Below are 21,994 nucleotides of genomic sequence, written 5' to 3'. Positions count from 1 at the left end.
TGTGTGTGTGTGTGTGTGTGTCTTTATTTAACCAAAATGTTTGTTATCCCCTAGACAAACCCTGCCGTAGAAGCCCAAGAAGGCTCTGAAGCCCCTGTCCTAGCAGAGACATCGCTTACATCACACCAACCCAATCAGGAAGCTGTAGGAGAACGCTCTGAAGCCCCTGTCCTAGCAGAGACATCGCTTACATCACACCAACCCAATCAGGAAGCTGTAGGAGAACGCTCTGAAGACCCTGGCCTAGCAGAGACATCGCTTACATCACACCAACCCAATCAGGAAGCTTTGCTGGAGGTCCCTGAATATAATGTAGGTGCTTTACACTGTTCTGATGATGCCGACTGTATACCAGACACACCAGTCATACATAGACAAATAGCTTCATTCAAGCCCGCAGTAACTGTGTCAGATAATCAGCGTAGCATTGGTAACACATCAGTAACTATTCCTGTAAATATACTAGAGGGTGACGATCCATTCCTTGGTAATCAATCAGATCGTAGTTATATTACTAACAATCTTTTGGAGCCCTGCGTCCCCCTAGGGGTTTCTGTGCATACCACATTGTTTCAGGGTGAAGAACTTTTTGAGTATTGCGCCAACACAACATTCCGACAAACTGCGTCAGAACCCCATTCTAAACAAATAGAATCCAAACTAAACAAATTACAAAAAAGTAACGATGATCTTGTGAATAAAGTAGCTGCCCTACAAGCCACTAATACACTATTGATTGACATGGTCACAGGTTTTGGAACAACGCTGTCCGAACAGGGCAACTCTCTCAATACACCTGTACCAATCAACCTCTGTTAGCGGGACTTAAAAAGACAATGAAAAAGACCAAGGGAAAAAAGCATTAAATCAGTCTATAGGTTGTGCAATATAAAAATAAATAAATAAAAAAAAGAAAAAAGCGACACATTATTTGCAAAATGGCTCCCCCAGCCAAAAAAAAAAAATCTGAACCGATAGGTGTGTGTGACGTTAGTAGTAGTAGTAGTGATGACGAACTAGACTGGCCTTGTGAGGACGATTACACAAGCGCAGCACACAATCCTCAGGATTTTTTACGATTGCGTGAGAAACAGACAAAAATATTCGAAGCCTGGGTGCGCTCTATGCCTAGTGATAGCGATAGCGATAGTGAGAGTGACAGTGGTACAACAACACAAGAATCAGATAGGCTTGTCGCAACGGCGCTGTCAAATAATGGTCTTTCAAATGTATATCCCAACAATATGCCGTCAGAATGTTTTGCGAGTGTCCAACCATCAAAACGTCCTTGTGCAGATGCTCATGTCAGCCCTCAACCGTCCACAAGTACTTACCGACCACCGTCGTTACCTTCAGAAAATCCTCAGTCAGAGTGTTTTGCGAGTGTCCAACCATCAAAACGTCCTTGTGCAGATGCTCATGTCAGCCCTCAACCGTCCACAAGTACTTACCGACCACCGAGGTTACCTTCAGAAAATCCTCAGTCAGAATGTTTTGCGTTCATTCAGAAACATCTGAAAATGAAAATTGTAATATTCCATCATGGTGCCGGTTGTAAAAAACCACAGATTTTCAAAACGCACGACGAACCAAATGTGAAAACAGCCTGGCTGTATTTGCATAACGAGCATTATTATCTCATAGTAAATAAAACGTCTTTTTTCGGTGCTTCGTACGTCTGCGATGGTTGTTACAAGGCCTACGAGAATGCACTGGAGCACAGGTGTAGTTTGCTTTGTAATGTATGTTACTCTGCTTGTATACCTAATCAAACTATTAAATGCACAGACTGTAGCCGCATATGCAAATCTCAACAGTGCTTCGAAAACCATAAAAAACCCGATATGAAACACCGCCTCATACCCTGCGACCGAATCAAATATTGTGAGGACTGTCACATGACATACCGGACGGCTAAAAAACCACACGTCTGTAGAATCCCAAAATGGCTATACTTTTATAGCACACAATGCGTCAGGTTTTGACAGTTACATAGTTTTAGAGTATCTGGTGAGCCAGAAACTTTGTCCAACTATTACTATGCGTGGTTCTAGGGTGCTTCTGATGAACGATTCTACTTACGATCAGCGATGGATAGACTCATTCAGTTTTATTCCTATGGCTCTATCTAAAACACCTGCAGCCATGGGGTTCTCAGATCTGCTCAAGGGATTTTTCCCCCATGGTACGTTACGGTCAGCGACACACCCTTTGACTTTCGAAAAGAGCTGCTCAACTATTGTGTTAACGATGTGACGGTTTTGCTTAAAGCATGCAAAATATACAGAGAGGCCTTCCATGAGTGCACTGGCCTAGATCCGTTTGCATATGCAACATTGGCCTCCTCCTGTATGGGAGTATTTAAGACGTTGTTCATACCCAAAGATGCTGTTGCTCTGACATACGAGGGTGCTTACATTAGGCAAAACAAGACGTGTTCTGACATTTCAATACAGTGGCTAGAGTATGTTGCATGCAGAGGGGCACTTGACATACAGCACGCTCTGAACAGAGGTGAAAAGTCATTTGGCCCATTCTTTGTAGATGGCTATTGTGAAGCCACAAACACATGTTATGAATTTAATGGGTGCTTCTTTCACGGCTGTGATAAGTGCTATGCGCAAGCGGAAATCAACCCTCTCACCAAAAAAAAAAAAAACACAGGGTGAACTGCGCATAGAGTTCCATAACAGGGTGACTGCTCTAAAAAATGTGTATGGGCTAACGGTTGTTGTGATGTGGGATTGTGATTGGCGGAAGGCTGTGGCCAATAACCCAGACGTTAAGGAGTTCATGTTAACATATGAAAAGCCTGTGCGTCTCAATCCTCAAGAAGCCCTCTTTGGAGGCCGAACAAATGCTATGAAGTTGTATTACAAGGTAGAAAATGATCAAAAAATCAGATACTATGATTTTACAAGTCTGTACCCAACTGTTCAGGCCAAAAGAGATTATCCAATAGGGCACCCCCAAATAATACACAAGGATTTTGATGACATAAACACATACTTTGGTATTGTGAAATGTACGGTTGTGCCCCCCAGAGGACTGTATCACCCCGTACTCCCCTATCACTGTAACGGTAAACTGATGTTCCCTTTATGTGCAGCGTGTGCCGTTCAGATAAATCAGACAACACATCGACGGACAACGCTTATAGGATGGCACAAGGCCATACACAGGTTAAATGCAAGGGTGTAACCCTTAATTCCGCAAATGCCAAAGTGGTTACACATGAATCTTTAATTGGTCTTGTTCAATCCTTTGTGACCAATCAGCAGCCTCCTAACCAGCTGACCACGAATGCATTCACAATAAAACGCAACAACAAACAGTTTCATCTCAAAAACGACACACTGACACGGAAAGTACAAGTTGTTTACAACAAACAACGAGTTCTCCGACTATACAACTGTCCCTTATGGCTACTAGTAATAACAATAGGCATGTTGCAGGATTTGATGGTAGGCTACAACACCCTTTCAGCATCGTTATTAGCGGACCCTCTAATTGTGGAAAAACATATTTTGTCAAAGACATTATTGAAAATAGGTCCTCTGTTATTTCACAAAAAATAGATAACATTGTATACATCTATTCATGCTGGCAGTCCATATATGATAAAATGCTTAAAACAGTGAATATAAATTTTGTGGAAGGGCTCCCTGAATCGTTCTGCGACGAAACATTACTGCCTACCGCTAAGAATAATTTGCTCATTATAGATGATTTAATGAATCAAGCCTGTGATAATTTGGTTCAAAAAATGTTCACGCAGTATGTCCATCACAGAAATATCAGCTGTGTATACTTAGTGCAGAATCTGTTTATTCAAGGTAAAGCGAGTCGTACAATCAGTTTGAACACAAACTATATGATTCTTTTCAAAAATGCTAGAGATCAGCATCAGATAAGCTTACTGGCACGACAAATGTTTCCCGGAAATACTAAATATTTTTTAGAAGCTTTTAACGATGCCACTAGTTCAGCATACGGCTATCTGTTGATAGATTATAAATCCACAACCCCCGATATTTTAAGACTCAGAACCGCTCTGATATCCCCACAACAGGTTGTATACATTCCTAGAAAAAAGGTGTAATAATGTCAAAACGAATGGAACGAAATTTTACAATGTTAGACATGCTACATAAGGCATCGCCCAGAGCCAGAGGTGTCATTGTGAGCAATGCTAGCCCAGACTTTATTAATGCACTGTGTGAAATAGCTTTGAATGTGTTAAGAGGTAACATACCACTGTCTAATATTCAGTACAAGCTGTTAAAGAAGAAGAAGAAAGTTATTAGACTGATAGCTGATAAAAAAATCAAACATTTAAAAAAAAAAAAAGACAATCAATCAAACAGGAGGGTTTCTACTGCCTCTACTGGGGGCCGCAACCCCGTTCATAGCAAGTCTTATCAACAGGAATTGAAATGGAACACACTCAGAAAATGTTTCTGGTTCCTCAAAATCAATTAGCGACATTACAGCAGCCTCAAACATCTGACTCCTCAAATGTATCTCTGCGACAGTCTGAACAAAGTGAATTGGATCGAGCCATGAGTGATATATTGAAACAGCCTGACATCGATGTATATGAAAAAGCTAAAAAATATTCAAGTATTCTGCAGAGATACCTAGCTATGTTGAAACAGGGCGAACGCAAGAAAAGTGTGATTACATTATCAATGCCCCAAATTGATTCAAAGGATGATTCAAAAGATGAAGAAGAAAATATGTTAAAGACAGAAGTGTTGAAACATATGCCTACAAGAAACAAAAGAAATGCGGAATACATAATGGCTTCATTATCCCGCCACAATGACCAGATATCATGGACAAGTCAAGAGGAAATAGTAGTTGAAAATAAGAATGTGTCAGGCAGCCATCTTTATGATCTACTGAAAAGTGTCACAACCCATAATAATGTTTCAGACCGTTCAAGACCAAAAGGATGGACCCTATTTTTAAAAACGCTAGCTAGCTTAAATGTGCCGCTATCCTTAATCCCAAACACAATGGTACGTCGTTCTATTGAGGCATTTAAAACAGGGGCACAGGCTGAAACTAATACACAATCACCAAGGACTGATTTACGTTCCCCTAGCACTCCTAGAGCAATAAGGCTTGCCCCTACATTTACGCATAGCACACCTTCGGATTTACAAGCAACTAGTACTCCTAGACCCTTTAGTATTACATCACCCATTACTACGACTCGTTGGGCTAGTTTTTAATCTATTTTTATATTTTCTATTATTACACTCATTTTATATTTTCCTTTTTTTTAACCTATTTTTTATTATTATTATTTTTCTATTGAGGGGTATTTTCTTTATTCAAGGATGTGAAACGACAGTGTTGAATGTAACCTGTAACATTAAAGGAATGTGTTTACATTTAATTTTATATTTTCCTTTTTTAACCTATTTTTTTTATTATTTTTCTATTGAGGGGTATTTTCTTTATTCAAGGATGTGAAAAGACAGTGTTGAATGTAACCTGTAACATTAAATGAATGTGTTTTAATTTTATCTGATGAATGCATTTTTCTGTATAGCTCTTTAAAAAAAATTAAAAAAAATAAAACAAATAAGACATTGTAAGATTAAGGGTTGTAGAATAATTATTTTGCACTTGGATTGCTGAATGGTACATCTCCACGCAGTTTTTTAAGATGTAGATGTAGATGATGTAATGTAAATACCCAGCCAGTGTTCACCAGGCATGTTACTGGGTTGTGTATTTACAACTAACATAGCAGGTAATTTACAAACGACGTTTTTTGGGAGATGATCACAAGGCAATACTCCTAAGAAATTAGTGTCTCTAGTCATTCTTTTTCTAAGCACGCTAGTGAGTTCCATTGTATTCATCTTTAGTAGTGATCCAATAGAACTTGCCTTCGGTTAGATATTTCGATTACAGAATCAAAAACAGAATAGCAGATAAGGGTCACCGTCCGTGGAAGTGGGTTTCTGAAGCGTACTTCCAATCGAACGTTACCGTTCTTAATCAGTGAAACGTTTCCTGACCCCCCACCATCAGGTTCCAAATTGAAACAAAAGAGTGTATATCTAGCTCCAAAATCGGATCGTGTTATGGCCAGCGATCGGTCTTTTAAATGGCGCCCTGTTGATTCCACCATCTGATAATATTCTCGTACATACTGTCCTCTTTGAAAAAGGGGCTGAAAAGGGCGGGCGGGGTGAGGCTGACCATCTGCATAAAGACTGATGAACTCTGTATTATAGTTTCCAAAATTAAATGGATTACGGGCATATGATATTGTATATGCTTCATTATCTACAAAAGCTATGACTACGAATTTAGGTATCTGTCCTATGAATAGATTTTCTTGGTTGCAAACACGTGTGCCTGTAGGTATGGAGAATGTTTTTATGGCTACACGGTCAATAGCATACTTTGCATTAGTATGCTGCAGGGCTCGACTAACAGTTGGCGCCACTGATATTTTCTTGACAAATAGACTAGCAGACATTATTTTCACTGTAAATTGAACATTTCCAGGGGTCATTAATACAAAGTCGTCTTTTGAACGGATAAATTTCAGAGACATGTCGACACCATTTAGCAAAAGTTTTTCTTGAAAAAACTAATCGGCGTGTACTGGTGATATTAATTCCACAATATGGCTTTCAGATGTGTAGGAGCCCCTTTGCTCTAGCCCCAAATTATCGCCTGTGATAGAAGTCTCATCCATTTTACCACCTGTGTCCTTACAAAATAGCCCTGTGCTAAATTGTGTGTCCAATGTGTCCTTTCCATAGTTAAGCAAACATTCTATAATTCCACGGTAGGGGTACGTATTTGAAGACTGGGTGATCAGTCTATCACCCAACATTATATCTACTTGCGAAAAAAGACTGCATCCAGGATAGTTTATAAAACCTACATCAGCTGCATTAGCCAACAACGTGCCATCAGGGTTTGTAATCCTTACACGCGTGTACAAGTACGAATCGTTAAGGTCTAGATAATCCTCTCCACTAGCCGAAATTAAAAAATTCAATAGGACCATGGTCTGTTAGAGCTGACATTGGGGGTATTTCTACAAATGTTGATTTATCGATAGATGTTTGCGTGAAAGGTACCGTGAACAAGTCGAGTTCTGTCTTCACACACTCTTCGGACTGATTATGAATGTATGCCATGATTAATTCCTTAAAATTAATCTAAAATATGTCTTTTGTCAGGAACAAAGAGCGTCGGTTCGGTGTTCTGCGCCTTCGGACAGCTGTCTTCTTTTTGACGACCCTTCGTTTTTTGCTTGTGTTTTTATTCTTTTTGTTCACAGGTTGGTTACGCCCACATCCTGAGGGGGTTCTTTTTAATGCTCTGCGTCTGTACACCATGAGACCTTCTCCCTGCTGTCTGGATGCAACGGCATTCCTGACATCTCCTATAATACTACTGGCTGCTGTTTTCAGATGAGGTTTGGCTATATTAAAACCCTTTTTTAAAAGAGGGACAGCCATTCGAAATAGATTTCTGAATACACCTCCTAAGCCCTGACCATACTGTGTACTGGAGCCTATAAAGCCCTGTAACTCTCCACCGGCTTGATTCATATAATAAGCCATATACCTTCCATCATCCGCCATGTACGCTTTCCGCATCATTTTAATGTTGTTTCACAGGTCTAAAATGTAGTTTGACAATTACTTTTCCGTATGAGAAAGGGATGTGCTGGTTCTGGTCTGCCTATCTCCGACTAACTGGTAGTCCACAATGTCACTATAAATAAATATATTATAACGCCCCCAATGAATGTCGGCAGGGTGTGGTGCTATACATTTTAAATGGGGACCGATGTGTATTTCGAACACAGTGTCTGGAATGAACCCTAGAATTTCGGCCAAACGTCCCTTAAATACAATATGCCATCCATCACCTCCCGTGAAAAATATCTTATTAGTGATATTGTTGTGGCTCATAGTTATGTGGGCGAGGATTGGGTTAGACGCACATTTCATATTATATTCTTTAACAATGCTGCCGATCGTATTATAAGATCAAACTGTTAGCCTTAGCTTGTTGATCAGTTTTGTTTTTGTGTCGAAGAATTCAACCTTGGCATCGTTCTCTGTGAAACTATTCCAGACCCTGGGATATTGTATTTCGATAAGACCCACACTTTGTTTTTGTCTACAATTACAGCCTGTAACTCTGCTTCGTAAAAGGTACCTGTCAATGTCTCCCCACTATTGTCTTTTAGTATATAAACAGCAGGAGTCCTACCTATACGTTTTGATATTGTAAAACACTCGTCTGTAAAAGCCTAACCTTTACGAAACAAGCCTCTGTGCTTTGATATCCTAACGGTGTCCCCCGTCTGAAATTTAAACATCACCATTCCCTGGGGTTTCAGTTTGTACAGAGTGTTTTCTCATTGTCTTTACACACAGAGGACGGTGCCATTTTTATTGAACTATGGTATGCAGAGTTGTAAGTGGTAACCATATCTTGTAGCACATCAATATATCGACGCGAGTTAACAGCCGTTAAATATCTCCACATTCTGGTTTTGAAAGTCCGATTGAAACGCTCAACAACACTTGCTTTTGTTTCGTTCGATGTGGAAAAATGGTGAATTTTATGTAGAGTCATCAATTTTTGAAAAACCTTATAATTCTTTTCCAGCATCTGTTTGAAGTTTCAGAGGTGTGCGTCCTTGTTCCAGTATTTCTTTAAAGGCACTTGTGACAACGGGACCCGTTTTGTTTTTAAGACCTATTACCCAGGCATATTTAGAAAACACATCAATGCATGTCAATAAATATTGCACATTATCGTTTTCCGTAGAATATTCCGTCATATCGACCAAATCAGCCTGAAATTGTTTGTCGATACCATTAACAATCACCCTATTTCTGGGGAAATGTTTCAAGGCAGGGGCGTGTAGAGTGTAGGCGTCTTGCCTCAACAGAAACTTTTTAACCGTGGGGATCGATGGAGACAAGCCCGTACATGCTTTGACGGAATCACGAAGCTTGTGTACACCTCCTAACCCCCCTGGGTGCGCCGGATCATAGTATATTTTTTGCATAACCTTCTCCATGATTCATTTAAAACACATGTGACCACAACAGTATTATATCATCCTTTTTATTTTACAAAACACACAACCACATTCATACACACGCCAGTCATGAAGACAGTGAAACAGCTTCTATCACAGATAGCATCTTGACTAATTCGGATACATTGCTTTTACTGATTATGAATATATGTAGTTTTTGCAAATCCTGTAAGACGTCGTTATAGTGTTTTTCTTTCACATACAAACTCACTGTATCTACAAGCATTGTATACATAGCCAGTAGGTGATAAACTTTCAACATCTTAAAATTGTGTGTAATGTTAGCTATGACATCACAAAATGTTTCCACTATACTCTCTCGTGTCATTAACATGGATAATAACCTCCCAAGGAGGGGTGCTATGTTGTGTTCTTACAAGCACCATCAATTTTTCACCCTGAAATGATGATTTTTCACAATCATTTTCACCCTGTTAGTTTTTTCTAGCATATAAATTACTCCAATAGTCCCCAATCTCTCTAATTTCGGCTATTTTCACTGCATCATCACCTACAAAAGCGTCATACATAGCACTGATTTTAGTCGTGACATCTTCAGCTGTTTTCAACTCGTACAAAACGGTTTCTGTTACTCCAAGGATTCTACCCTCGTCAGCCGTAAGATGTTTAAAGATAGATAGATAGATATATACATATATGTTTTGGTTGAGAACAGGAGTCTTAGTTATCTGTAAGGAAAGATATTCTGTTCATTATGGATAAAATATGAGTCTCTTTTTGAAGAGAACGTTTTCAAATGTGTTAAAATGTATGAGCTTTCTTTGGGAGGACTTTTGTTTAATAATCTTATGAGTCTTCTTCGAAGGAGAACGTTTTCAAAAATTGTTCCCCTTTGAAAATAGACTAGACTATAGTAAAAATAAGAAGCTTCAAATTAGTATTTGTGTTTTATGTTTTGTGTTGGTTTGTTTTGTCCCGTGTCATTGTTGTTTTAATGTGGTCTGTTGAAGGGAAAAATGGAGAGACAATAGGTCTGTCTGTTGAGAGAATTTGTAAGAATCATTAAGTTTTCTCTGATTTCTTTGAGATCGTTTAAACTACTTTGTGATAGCATATTGTTATTTGCATTATCTGCCACTTTGAAACTAGTAAGATTAAGAAATTCTATGTTGAAGTAAGCTGAGTGATTCCACTCACTGTGAAATCACACTGCTGACTGATCTGCGCATGCCCAAGAATGCTAGGAATTCAAGTTTTCACAGAAAGTTTAGGCCACTCCTTGCCTGCACTTGAGGGCAGAGATGGAGGCTAAAGGAGAAGGGGGGTTGAGTGCAGCTCAGTAAAACATTAAAGTGAAAGAAAGAGAGTGTTGTGAAAGTGATAGAAAGACAAAGAAAGAGATAAATGTACTTTTGAATTAGGATACTGGAGTTCATACTAATATTGTTGTTACAGAGACAACTGTAGCATTGGGGTTATAATCTACAGGAGGGTAGACGTTTAGATGAAAATAGTAAAAAAACTGCTATACCACAAGCACAAAACTTAGGGAAAAGAGATAAATTATGTAATTTTCAGGAATGACTAGTGGTAATTTTCAAGACAAATTGCTTTTGAATATTGTTATATTATTGCAATCTGACATATCATAAGAAATGAATTAGGATTTGTGTAGAACAAACATGTTTATGGAATATGATGTTTTATTGTTGTTAGACTGTTCAACAAATATATAGGCCTACAAGTTTGGTTGAAATGATTAGCTGTTTAAATGCTTAGTTAGTTGACAGGACTACTGTGATCATTTCCAGTTTAAAAATGTGGAGTATTTTCTGTGTTGTTACTTTTGATACTTTAAGTACATATTTTATGATACTTTTCTTACTTAGGTAATATTTTTGTAGCAACATTTTGAATCAATGATGTCATAGGTTAGAAGCAAGAAAACTAAAATGAGTATGATTAAAGTACAAGTAATGCTTCTTGGAGAGTTGTGTGTTATGTGTTTATTCAGTGTGCCTCGATGGATGTCAGAGCAGACCTGTCTTACTCCTCTACAAGCTGATTTGGTAGTCAACTTTGGCTCCATCCCCCACCCACTTGCACCAGAAAAGCATCTGGAGCTGGAGCAGCAGAGAAGGAGGGGCGACAGATTTACAACTGTCCATGGTTAAGTGACTGAATTGGACACCCAGATGGCTCTCAGGGCATGACCAGAGACTGACATTAAAGAAGTAACGTTACACATGCCTACAAAGTACTTTGGTGAAACATTCACAGATGAACTAATAATTGAGAGAGGACAAGCTGAAACAACCATAAAGATGAATCCAAGCTCCAAAATTAAGAAGAAAATGAAACATCTGGAAACTAAGGGCAGACTGAGGTTTAGCAAGACAAAGGATGATGATGATGATGATGATGATGATGATGATGATGATGATGAGAGTGATTCAGAAGAGTGTTATGAAAGTGAAGATGGAGACAGCGATGAAGATTTGGAGAGCAGAGGAGCTACAGGATTTCATCCTGCAGCGTCTAGCATAGAAGAGATTGAAAGAGACATGGAGCGATGCATGTCATATTTGGAGAAGCTGAAGATACAGAGGGACAAATTGCTGAAAAAAGGGTCCCAAAAAGTGAAAGAACAGGACCAAGAAACTCTCAGAAAACTCAATCAAATGCAGCTGGTGGAGAATAAGAAGGAAAAGAAGCAGGTTTTGGTTATGCAGAATCAATGCCCACCAAATCAACAATTACCGCCACAATTCCAGTCAAGCCAGTTGCCCCAACCACCATTCGTGGTTCCAGTTGTTTTACATCCAGTTTTTGGACAGATACAGAACTGGAGAGGAAGAGGACGAGGAAGCTTAGGCAGAGGAAGAGGAAGAAGATTTGATTCATACTCTATGCAATCACCACAAGCGTGTTTTAATTGTGGACAGGATGGACACTTTGCCCGTGAGTGTAATAGACCAGGAAGAAACTCCAGAGGAAATTACAGAGGAGGACCGGTGAACCCTTATAGGAGTCTGGAACCAGGATTCTAGAGATACCTAGAAGATCTGAGAGGGGGTGTCAGCTGGTGTCATCAGGACCAGAAAGAGATCCAACAATTGAGGATCAGGACAGTCACAAGTTGATACAGATCTGCACAGATGAGCGTTGACATCAGCAGACTGAGCAGAGAAAGAGGGAGGAGTGAGAGAGATCGGATTTGCTCTGACGCATCGACGCATTGATGCATCAACACATAAAAAGGAGGTAATGCACCGACAAACATACAATTTGAAAATACAATTACTCTAAAGAAGTAATTATTTTTACTTTTAAAATAGAGTTACTCCTATGTGAACACACCTATATGAAGGGTTAAGACATACCTCTAAATTAAGCAACTTGGTATGAAAACCTTACATTCTGTCAGTACCTGGTGAAATATATTCTGTTAAATTTGTAATGACTTTCCTGTGACAGCTTCTAACAAGACTAGTGACAAATATGCTACTTTGGTTGGTGTGTCAGGAAATGTTAAAAGAACATTTCACTGTTTTATTTTTGTGGTCCAATGACATAGGCAACTTTTGAACATGTTTCTATTATTTGATTGCTGCCCAGATAATTTATTGGGAAGTAAGACAACTCCCAATCACAGATATATTTTAGTCAAATGAAAAGTTGTTTGCATTGGTTAATTTGTTGTTTATAGTGTACCAGTCATTTGTTCATGACTTCTCTCTAAGATTTGCGAATGGAAATCAGTTATTATAGCCCAATGATGGACCAGCATCTTTTGTCATTTCTATAGAGGTTTAGAATCTGATTTGAATTTCACTATTCTGCATAAGTGCAGTGGTGTTATTGAAGTATGTAGGGTTAGAAGAAAATAATTACAGGACAATTTAATGGAGAGGAACGATTGTTCTGCACATTACATTAGCAAGTAGACATGGTTCGTCTTGTGTTCAGAATGAAAATGTAAAAGATGTTAAATGTGAAGAGTTTAGGATAATTTTCATAGTTTAAGATGGCTACACTGATGTGTTGAGATGTTAGTTTAAGTATCAGTCTAAATTTCAATGAATGCTTGCTTTGGGCAATTGAGAATTCAGTATTGACTAACACATGCATGGTTATAATTTTATAATGTGGCAAAGTGGCTGCATTGCTTTATGCTAGTATATTGCTCTGTCATGTTACTTTTCAGCCTTTGTATAATTTAAACAGGAATGTCACATAGATGAGGTTGACAGAGTTGGACATGAGGAGATTTATTACACCCACTATCTGGTAACCAAACAGTGAAGAGAGACTTTGTGTGGTACTTTGTAAAAAGCGAGTAATTACATGCTATAAAATGATTGGCTCTTAAAATAAATTTGGTCTTCTCTAATCCCCACTTGATTACACCAAGACATGTTAAAAAGGGATGTTTATGATTTGTTTGATTTAATTTGTTGAAGGTGTGATTGATGCATCAGGATAAGAGTTATTTTTTAGAAATGATAACTTTTGTTGCTGACTATCAATGGTCGGCGAAGAGGGAATTAGAAATTTTGTTTATAAATAAGGGTTTGGTTTACTGTATGCTTTTTCACATTTCTTTGGATTTTGTAGGGGTATTTAGTGTTTTCTTATTAATCAAAGGGGGGAAATGGAATGTGATTCATATTATCATATATTATTTTTGATATTATTAATTTTTATTCTTATTTGATGTTTTTAATTTTCATGTGTTGTTTTGCAAAACGATACTGGTCAGTGTTTTCTTTTCTTCCAGAGCATATGGGGTAATGTGCAGAGGGAGATTCAGATACAAATATGGACAATATGAAGGAACTAGGAGACTTCTGAACCAGCGTGGTGTGGATCTGTTCAGATTTCACCACATCAACATTGCTGAGAAGCTGCAATGTAGTGGACTACATTCCTTTGTTTGTCTGATATATATATGTTTGCATGTGTAACATATACTTTGTATCATGTTCTTGCATCAATTGTTTTTTGTCATGAAGTGAAAATATGAGAACCTCAGATGTTTTTCTTTTTTTTGACGCTTAGGGAAATGGGGTCTAGGAAATAGAAGTCCTTTTTTCAGATCCGAAGGGTCGACCTGCCTGAATTTGGACATTGTTTTGATTTTATTTCATTTTCTGAGGTTTTCACATGTATTTGCTTAAACCATAATTCTACATAAATTGATAAAGATTTATTTTCTAATTGATCTGGAGTACAGTGCGTGGCCGCCTGGGCAGAGGGGCCGTGAGAGATTTCCCTGTCTCAATTGTTTGAAGGATATTTTGGAAAGATAGCTGCCAGACAGGTTTTCACTCTCACACTCCATAAAGTTATTTTATTGTTAAAATCATACTACAAGGAACATGTGTTGGAGAAATTGTTCTTTTGTTGTGATCTTACTCTTCTTGTTTTTCGAGACTTTATTAGGTCTCGAAGGGGGGAAATGTGGTATATTGACATTCTATAACTTTCTATACACTTTGACTTAAGAGTTGGTATAAGGAGGATGCATGAACTTTACTCTACATTTACTGAGAACATCTGGAAATTGTTAACATGAGCAGAGGTCCCCCCAAGACAGAAGAGACCTTTTTTGGAGTTGTGCCAGATAACAGGCATTGATTGGTCAGTTATCCGATCCAATGGTATACTTACAAATCACGTCCTATGCTAATTCAATGCCTTGAGATATAAGTTTTGTCCACACAAAGAAAAGGCAGAGCGGCAAATTTTGAGGTTTGGGTTGGTCGTTCTCCAAGCTCTCTACAGGAGTTTGTAAAATTGATGCTGAATCTTTGCTTGTAATAAACCTTTTTATAATCAAGAACAGTGTCGGCGGATTCCTCTTCATACAGCATCACAGCATTACTATTTAAGGCACCACAGATGTAGCTGCAATGCATGGGACGATGAAGGGGAAGGACTAAATTACTAAAAAGAAACTAAATTACCCTGGGAAAAGTTGGTGGGGCTAACTACCAATGGCGCACCTGCGATGTGTGGAGAAAAAACAGTCTTGGTGGGACTAGTGAAGGACAAAATGCAAAAACGTAACTGCCACACACCTCTGATAACTTATCATTGCATTATCCACCAAGAAGCTCTGTGTGGAAAGGTTCTGGAACTGGATGATATAATGACCACAGTCATGAAAACAGTGAACTTCATTCGGGTGCATGGCCTGAATCACTGCCAGTTCCAGCTGTTTTTGAAGGAGGTGGACTCGGAGTATGGAGATGTACCATACCATACAGAAGTAAGGTGGCTGAGTAGGAGCGCGGTCCTCAAATGATTTTTTGAGCTTAGGAAAGAAATAGCTCTTTTCATGCAAAGTAACACCCTTGCCAGAACTGTCAGATCCAAATTGGCTGTGTGACTTTGCTATGTTGTGTGACATAGCGGAGCATCTCGCCCAACTGAATCAGAGGCTGCAGGGACGCAAACAAGTCATCACGCAGATGTCTGACATGATCACAGCTTTCCAGCGTAAACTGCACCTATGGAAGTCCCAACTGGAACATGACAATCTTGCCCACTTTCTTGTCTGTCAGAGCATCATCTCAGTCTCCGATGCTTTTTCATGTGCTCGGTTGGCTACCAAAGTTAACCGGTTAATTAATGAATTTGATCGCCGCTTCTCTGACTTTAAACACAGCACTCAGGCTTTGCCATCTTTGCCAATCCTTTCACCGTCAACGTTGACAGAGCGCCCCATCTTCTTCAGATGGAGTTAATAGAGCTTCAAAGTGATAGTGGCCTGAGAGCAAAGTTCCAGGATGCGACAATCTAGGACTTTTACCGTATACTGCCCCCTGTTTTGATGCCACAGCTCCAACTTCATGTTGCCTGTGTTCTCTCCATGTTTGGGAGCATCTACCTGTGCGAACAGATGTTTTCAATAATGAATCTAAATAAGAGCAAGCACAGATCACGCATCACCGATGACAACCTCCACGCTGTTTTACGGATTGCTACAGCACAAGACCTAAAACCAGACATTGACAGTCTGACCACAGGAAAACGATGTCAGACATCCAGTTAAAAAACAAATAGGTAAGCATTTTTAAAAATCTGATTAAAAATATAACAATATGTATTTTAACCAAGAATAAGTACAGAATAGAATAAATGTAATGGTTGAGCTTGCATTTTGTTTTGCGTGTGTTACTTTCAGAAAACGGATGAGGATGGTGTGGAATATGGTGTACTAGGGTGAGAAAGGATCTTTGGTGTGTTGAGGTCAAGCAGCATCACCTCATCAACTTCACTCAGAACTTGACCAATATAGTTGTGAACTGAGACAAACATTATTATTTTGAGTTAATTACATATACTACTTTGTATATTAAGCAATGTATTCTATTATAGTTGGATATATGCCCTCTGCAAGGCTGTCTGCAGCCATTTGTTTTTGTAAAATGACACATCTTGTTTCTTAGCATCTCACACTTACGTGTTGGACCATAGTTCTGCCTCTCTCAACTGTGACAACAAGTTTTGAACAAAGTTGATGTAATAACTTGTGTTTTATGATATTTGTCTTTGTTATTCACTTGAAAAGTTTGATCTTTGATTGATGGAGTAATGTGGGTTTCTTAACCTGATAAATTGAAGGGATTTATGTTATAATAACACAGAGCAATGTGCTTACATATATTTTTTGCATTTATGTGAATGTTTATTGTTTGGGTGCTCAAAAACAATGTTACCAAATCCATCTAGCAACAAGGGTTTTACTTTGAGTTTTCTGAAATTTGAAGTGACATTCTGACTCTCTATTACCACCCAATGATGTTTTTTTGCACCATTCTAGCTCCTCTGAAAGTGGTGGTCCTCACAATAAACGCACAGAATGTGGTCCTCACAGAGTAATAAAGATACTGTGTGTGTGTGTGTGTGTGTGTGTGTGTGTGTGTGTGTGTGTGTGTGTGTGTGTGTGTGTTTGTTTGTGTACTGTATGTGTCTCAGCAGGATCTCCATTTTCCTCCCAGTGCATATCTCCGGTGTTGGAGGAAGACCTTTAGATTACCATTAAACCTGCTCTGCATGGTTCCAGCCAGTAAATATTAACATCAGTTTGGCTCACACACACACACACACACACACACACACACACACACACACAGACAAAATCCCAGTGAAAGTGAGGTGAGAGCATTTAAATGGGTGTCATGTGGAGTTATTCGAACAGTAACCTTTCCTTCAGTTATTTATCCAACTAAAAACCTCTTACTTGAGCCATTGAAGTTTCCTTTTTATAACATTTTGTCAATCTTCTTTTCAGTATGCAAAGCAGACATGTCTTTAATATATGGCAGTCAAGTGATTAAAATATTTTATTGCAATTAAAATGTAACAATGTAATGAAACAATATAATTGTGTTTTACCTCAAATGTGGGAAAATAAAGGCTCACAAAAACACCCCCTTCTAAGCAGAATCAAGAACAATGAATTAAAACAAACAACCTTTTTGGAGTTTTTCCCTCATTTTGTATTTAATTATGAGGTTTAAATACTTATTTGGTGACTTTTTATGCACTAATTTGTGCTAGATTAGCTTGTCTACTGGTATCTTAATGAGCACGCTTTTTGATGCGCCGAAAATATTTACTACAATGTTGTCAAATTGCTTACCAAGATCACGTGCCAACTTTTTTAATCGAAACGCACGCCTCACAGATTTTGCTATAAGTGCATAAAGTTAATTGTGTGTATTGTTGATACGTAGACATTAGATTTTTACATGTCCCATGCCAGTTAACACATTCACAAAAGTGGTGCTTTTAACAAGACTAGGGCTTCGGTTTGGTTTACATCATTTTTATTTGAGGGGGATTTGAATTACTGGCTGTCGTTAATATAACAACAAAAAAGTAGTTATCAAAAAAAAAAACAGATCGCCACTGCCAAGACTCCTACTCACCAACGCCAGATTGATCGCACACAAAATGGATGAGCTACAACTACACACGGAACTGCTGCATGATGATTATCACCGAAGCCTGGCTGAATACACTCATCCCAGATGGCAGCTAGCAGCTAGCAGGGCTAACTAGCTAACGGCAGGATGTCTGAGTTGAAAATGGATCTTGTTGTCACGTAAGGGCCATGTTCATGTTGCACAGACATTTTAATTGTATTTTGTGTCTGTTAAGAGGCACAAAGGCACTCTTTAGATCATGCGCCCACAACTGCTGTTTTAGCTAAGTTGGAGCTCTACACGTAGCTGCAGCAGCTCCGTGTTACTAGCACCGATTCGGCTCATTTTTGTTTTCTATCGACAGTACTAGCATATTTATAGCGATCAAGATTAACGTAAAAATTGGCAGGAGTTCTCCTTTAAGTTAGACTAATGTATAGGAGAGGGCTAGCAAGATGGGTCGCTAGCCCTGATTTGTAATGGCGTAACATATATTTTACATAAATTTACAATTTATTAAATAAACTGGTAAAACAAACTTTTTACTTACATGTGTACGACAGGTTGCAGTCGTGCTGCTTTCTCTCCTCTCGTCTGTCTTTTTTTTCTTCTTCAGTGCAATGCATTATGGTATATAGGGCTTGGTTGAGAGACCATCGATGTCCACTACTTTTCACAATGCATTGTGGGATACTTTAAGTCCACTATATAGGGTATAATAATTCTCACTACACATTCAAACAGAACTACAAAATGACGAAAGTGGTCTCCAGTGAGTGCAGCGGTGCTGCATCGTTTTCTGATTTCCCAAAATACGGCGCAGCATGAGGCCCAAATTACAGAACACGCATGCGTCATTTGCCCTGGACTTTAATAGATCAGATGTGTTGTAGCACGATTTCTGCTCATGTTCAAAAAATTCTGGACATTTAAAACATATTCCACATCTTTGTTTTCTGTGTTCTATTTTCAGAACATTTTAATCAAATTTGCTTTTTGTTGTGAAACTATCCGAGGATTGTTTTGTGGTTCGAATCCTCATCTACTGGCTTGACCCCTGTGAGTTGATCTGAAAACAGTGTCGAGCGCTCGGTGAACAAAGCGACATGAAGCAGGTTCAGTTCACAATGTTCTAAAGGTTTAATGAGACACACAAGGATATATTTCTCTAAACTTTGCTCCATTCATTTAGTTGAGGTTTATAAGAGAGAGTGAGAGAGTAGTAGGAACCCTCTTCGTCACTTAAATATGCAGGATGTAATAAGTTTGATGGATGACCTGCAGGTCAAGAGGTCACGAGCTGTCAAAAACGTGATTTACATCTGCCAGATGTTTCTGATGCAATCCTTCCGGAACCTTCCAGAAAGAGGGCGTGCCTCAGACCGGATGTTACAGAGGAGGAATCCGGAAACTGCATATTAATGCGTCATCCACAGTGTAAGGTCGTTGTAGGTAGGTAGGTAACAGTAGGCTACCTCCCTCCTCCCTGTTTCAAGAGAATGTCAGTTTAAGGGTCTTCCTCTGACAAATGTCCTCTATTTCGGAACACCCAAGGGGTACGGCTTTCCTCGTACCGCGAACCTCCTATGGCGCCATTTTAATGCTACCAAGCGATCACACCCCCTAGCATCCCATTACTGCCATCATTTTTGACGTCACTACTTTGACCTATAATAACTTTTAACATCTGAGAGTTTAAGACTTTATTTCCATTGTTTATTTCTAAAGAAACATGACATGTTAAAAACTCCATTACCTTGTACCTTCACGTTATGGCTCCGTAGCAGACAGTTTTTGGTAAAAATAGCTAACGCTTGTGTTCATAACCACAGCGACTTACTGTCGCATAAGTAAGGAATTAACGTCGAGTACAAAATCTCACAGACAGTTTTTCGTCTCACATAGCTGTTGTACGTGTATGACTAATGTAAATACACATAATTTTAGTGATCAATAATAGCCGTGCCTATGTTATCTCCTTGCATATACCGTATGCTCACCGATCCTGGCATATTGGGAATTATTGAGATTTGTCGTGGCAACCGCTACCAGACGACTTACAACTTTCAGACACGTTCTCACCGTTCCATTTACGCCGTCTCTCTCATTGGAGGCTCGGTTACCAGCAATTTTCCGGTGAAGTGCGATCGTTACTGCTCAGCGCTCACCGAAAGTGCTCGACCGGCCCTTCACTGGTCTCTTCCGTCCGAGCCACGGATACTGTTTGTCCCTTCTTACCCTACAGTCCCTATGGAAAACCCACCTCATCAATGCAGATACTTTCCTCTATATGGCGTTACCCCAGCACATAAACAACTTGATACTTGCTGCCACGGATGGTATAAGAGAACTGTATACATTTTTTGCGTCGGGAAGCCCCAGTTCATTCCGATATGAGTGCTCAATCGCAAAAGCAATCACGGAGCTCGGATCTTCAGCGTTGACTTGCCCAATGGACGGTCATAATGACATGCCATTTAGCACATTTGTTTGTGTTGTCGTCGCAACCCGTAGCACAGTGCTTTTTCATGAGCTGTCTCTCTGTCGTGTCTCTTACAAGTGGCACCCCATGAACTCACGTTCATGGTATAAAATATTCACGGAACGTTAACATTGTGTTTTCGTTGTTCCTGATCTTTACATCTTATCTAAATAAACTATATATGTATTTAGACACCCAAGGAGATGTAATGATTATGTCATGCTACTAGCTAGTTACTAGCTACACTCGCTACTAGGTTAGCCTGATTTTTGGTGAACAGAGCTTCCTTTAATCACACCCATGTCTTCATCTTTCATCCACATCAGGCTTACAGCAGACATACCATGGATGTATTATAGAACACATGTGATTACAACATTAAGCATTAGCATTATGCCTTATTCTATATATATAAAAACAATTATCCCCTTAATCTAGCAGTCTCTTTTGCATTGCAGGCTATGGAAAAGTCTTTCTGGTCCAAGGGTGGCAATTCCACCTTATCCCTTTAAGACATGCACTTTCCTGGGGGCTTGGTTGTGCTACGTGGACATTTTACACCTACGGAAACTAAACAAAAACTGATCCCATTACAAAAGATATCATAAATGTGTGTCCTTGTCATAATGTGATTTTATTAATTTACAAGATCTATTAAAAAACCCATTTGCATAAAGAACGTAAAAAAGAGTTTCTTTCGCCTTCAAGGGGACAGGTTTTGTACATGCCTATTGTTCATACAAATCTCTTTCACCAAAAGCTCAAGTTCATTTCTCTGTCATGATGGCCTTTTTTTTCAAACCACCAAGGCTTTTAAAAGCATTCTAAATCAACTCAATGTGCTTCACTCTGCTCCACTTTCTGTCTCAGAACACACTCCGTCCAGATCTGGCAATGATAAATCTGTATGCACATCTTCCAAACCTCCCTCGCTCCTGTTCACCTCGGTCTCCCTCCCTTTCCCACTCCCCCCCCCCCTCCTCCTCCTCATCCATCTTCATTCCCAGACTCATTTGATTTGGGGTGTACTTGCGGGTGCAGTCGGTGGCGGTGTGGAGAGAGCGATGCTGGGCCCACTGAGTGCTGAGGATGCTATCGACGAACAGTGCCACAGGAGCCTCCATGCTGCTATAGCTGGTTAACCTATACTCATACCTAGCTCCAAGCGCACTACAGTGCCAACGGGAAAGCCGAGGTTGGCTTTGGCCAGTTAAGATCTCTCTGTTGTTATCTTCGCTCTCTCTGTTCTCGGTCTCTTATCCCACTTGACTGTCGCCCTTTGGTATCTTCTTATTCTCTTTTCACCATCCTCGCTCCTCTCATTTTCTTCTCTCTCACTTTGCTTCTCTTGTAATCTGCCTTTTAGGTCTTGATGGTTGGAAACCACAGATGAACAAAGAAGATGTGTTCTTTTATTGTCGAGCGTTTAAACAACATGTTGGTAGTGTTTCCAGTATTTGCTGAAAAGGATCAGGTGGGGCCATTAAATGCTATCGTGCACTAATT

This window comes from Sander lucioperca, chromosome 19 (genome assembly GCF_008315115.2).
Source record: "Sander lucioperca isolate FBNREF2018 chromosome 19, SLUC_FBN_1.2, whole genome shotgun sequence".
In the NCBI taxonomy this organism is placed as follows: domain Eukaryota; kingdom Metazoa; phylum Chordata; class Actinopteri; order Perciformes; family Percidae; genus Sander; species Sander lucioperca.
Note: the sequence above shows the minus strand (reverse complement) of the source record.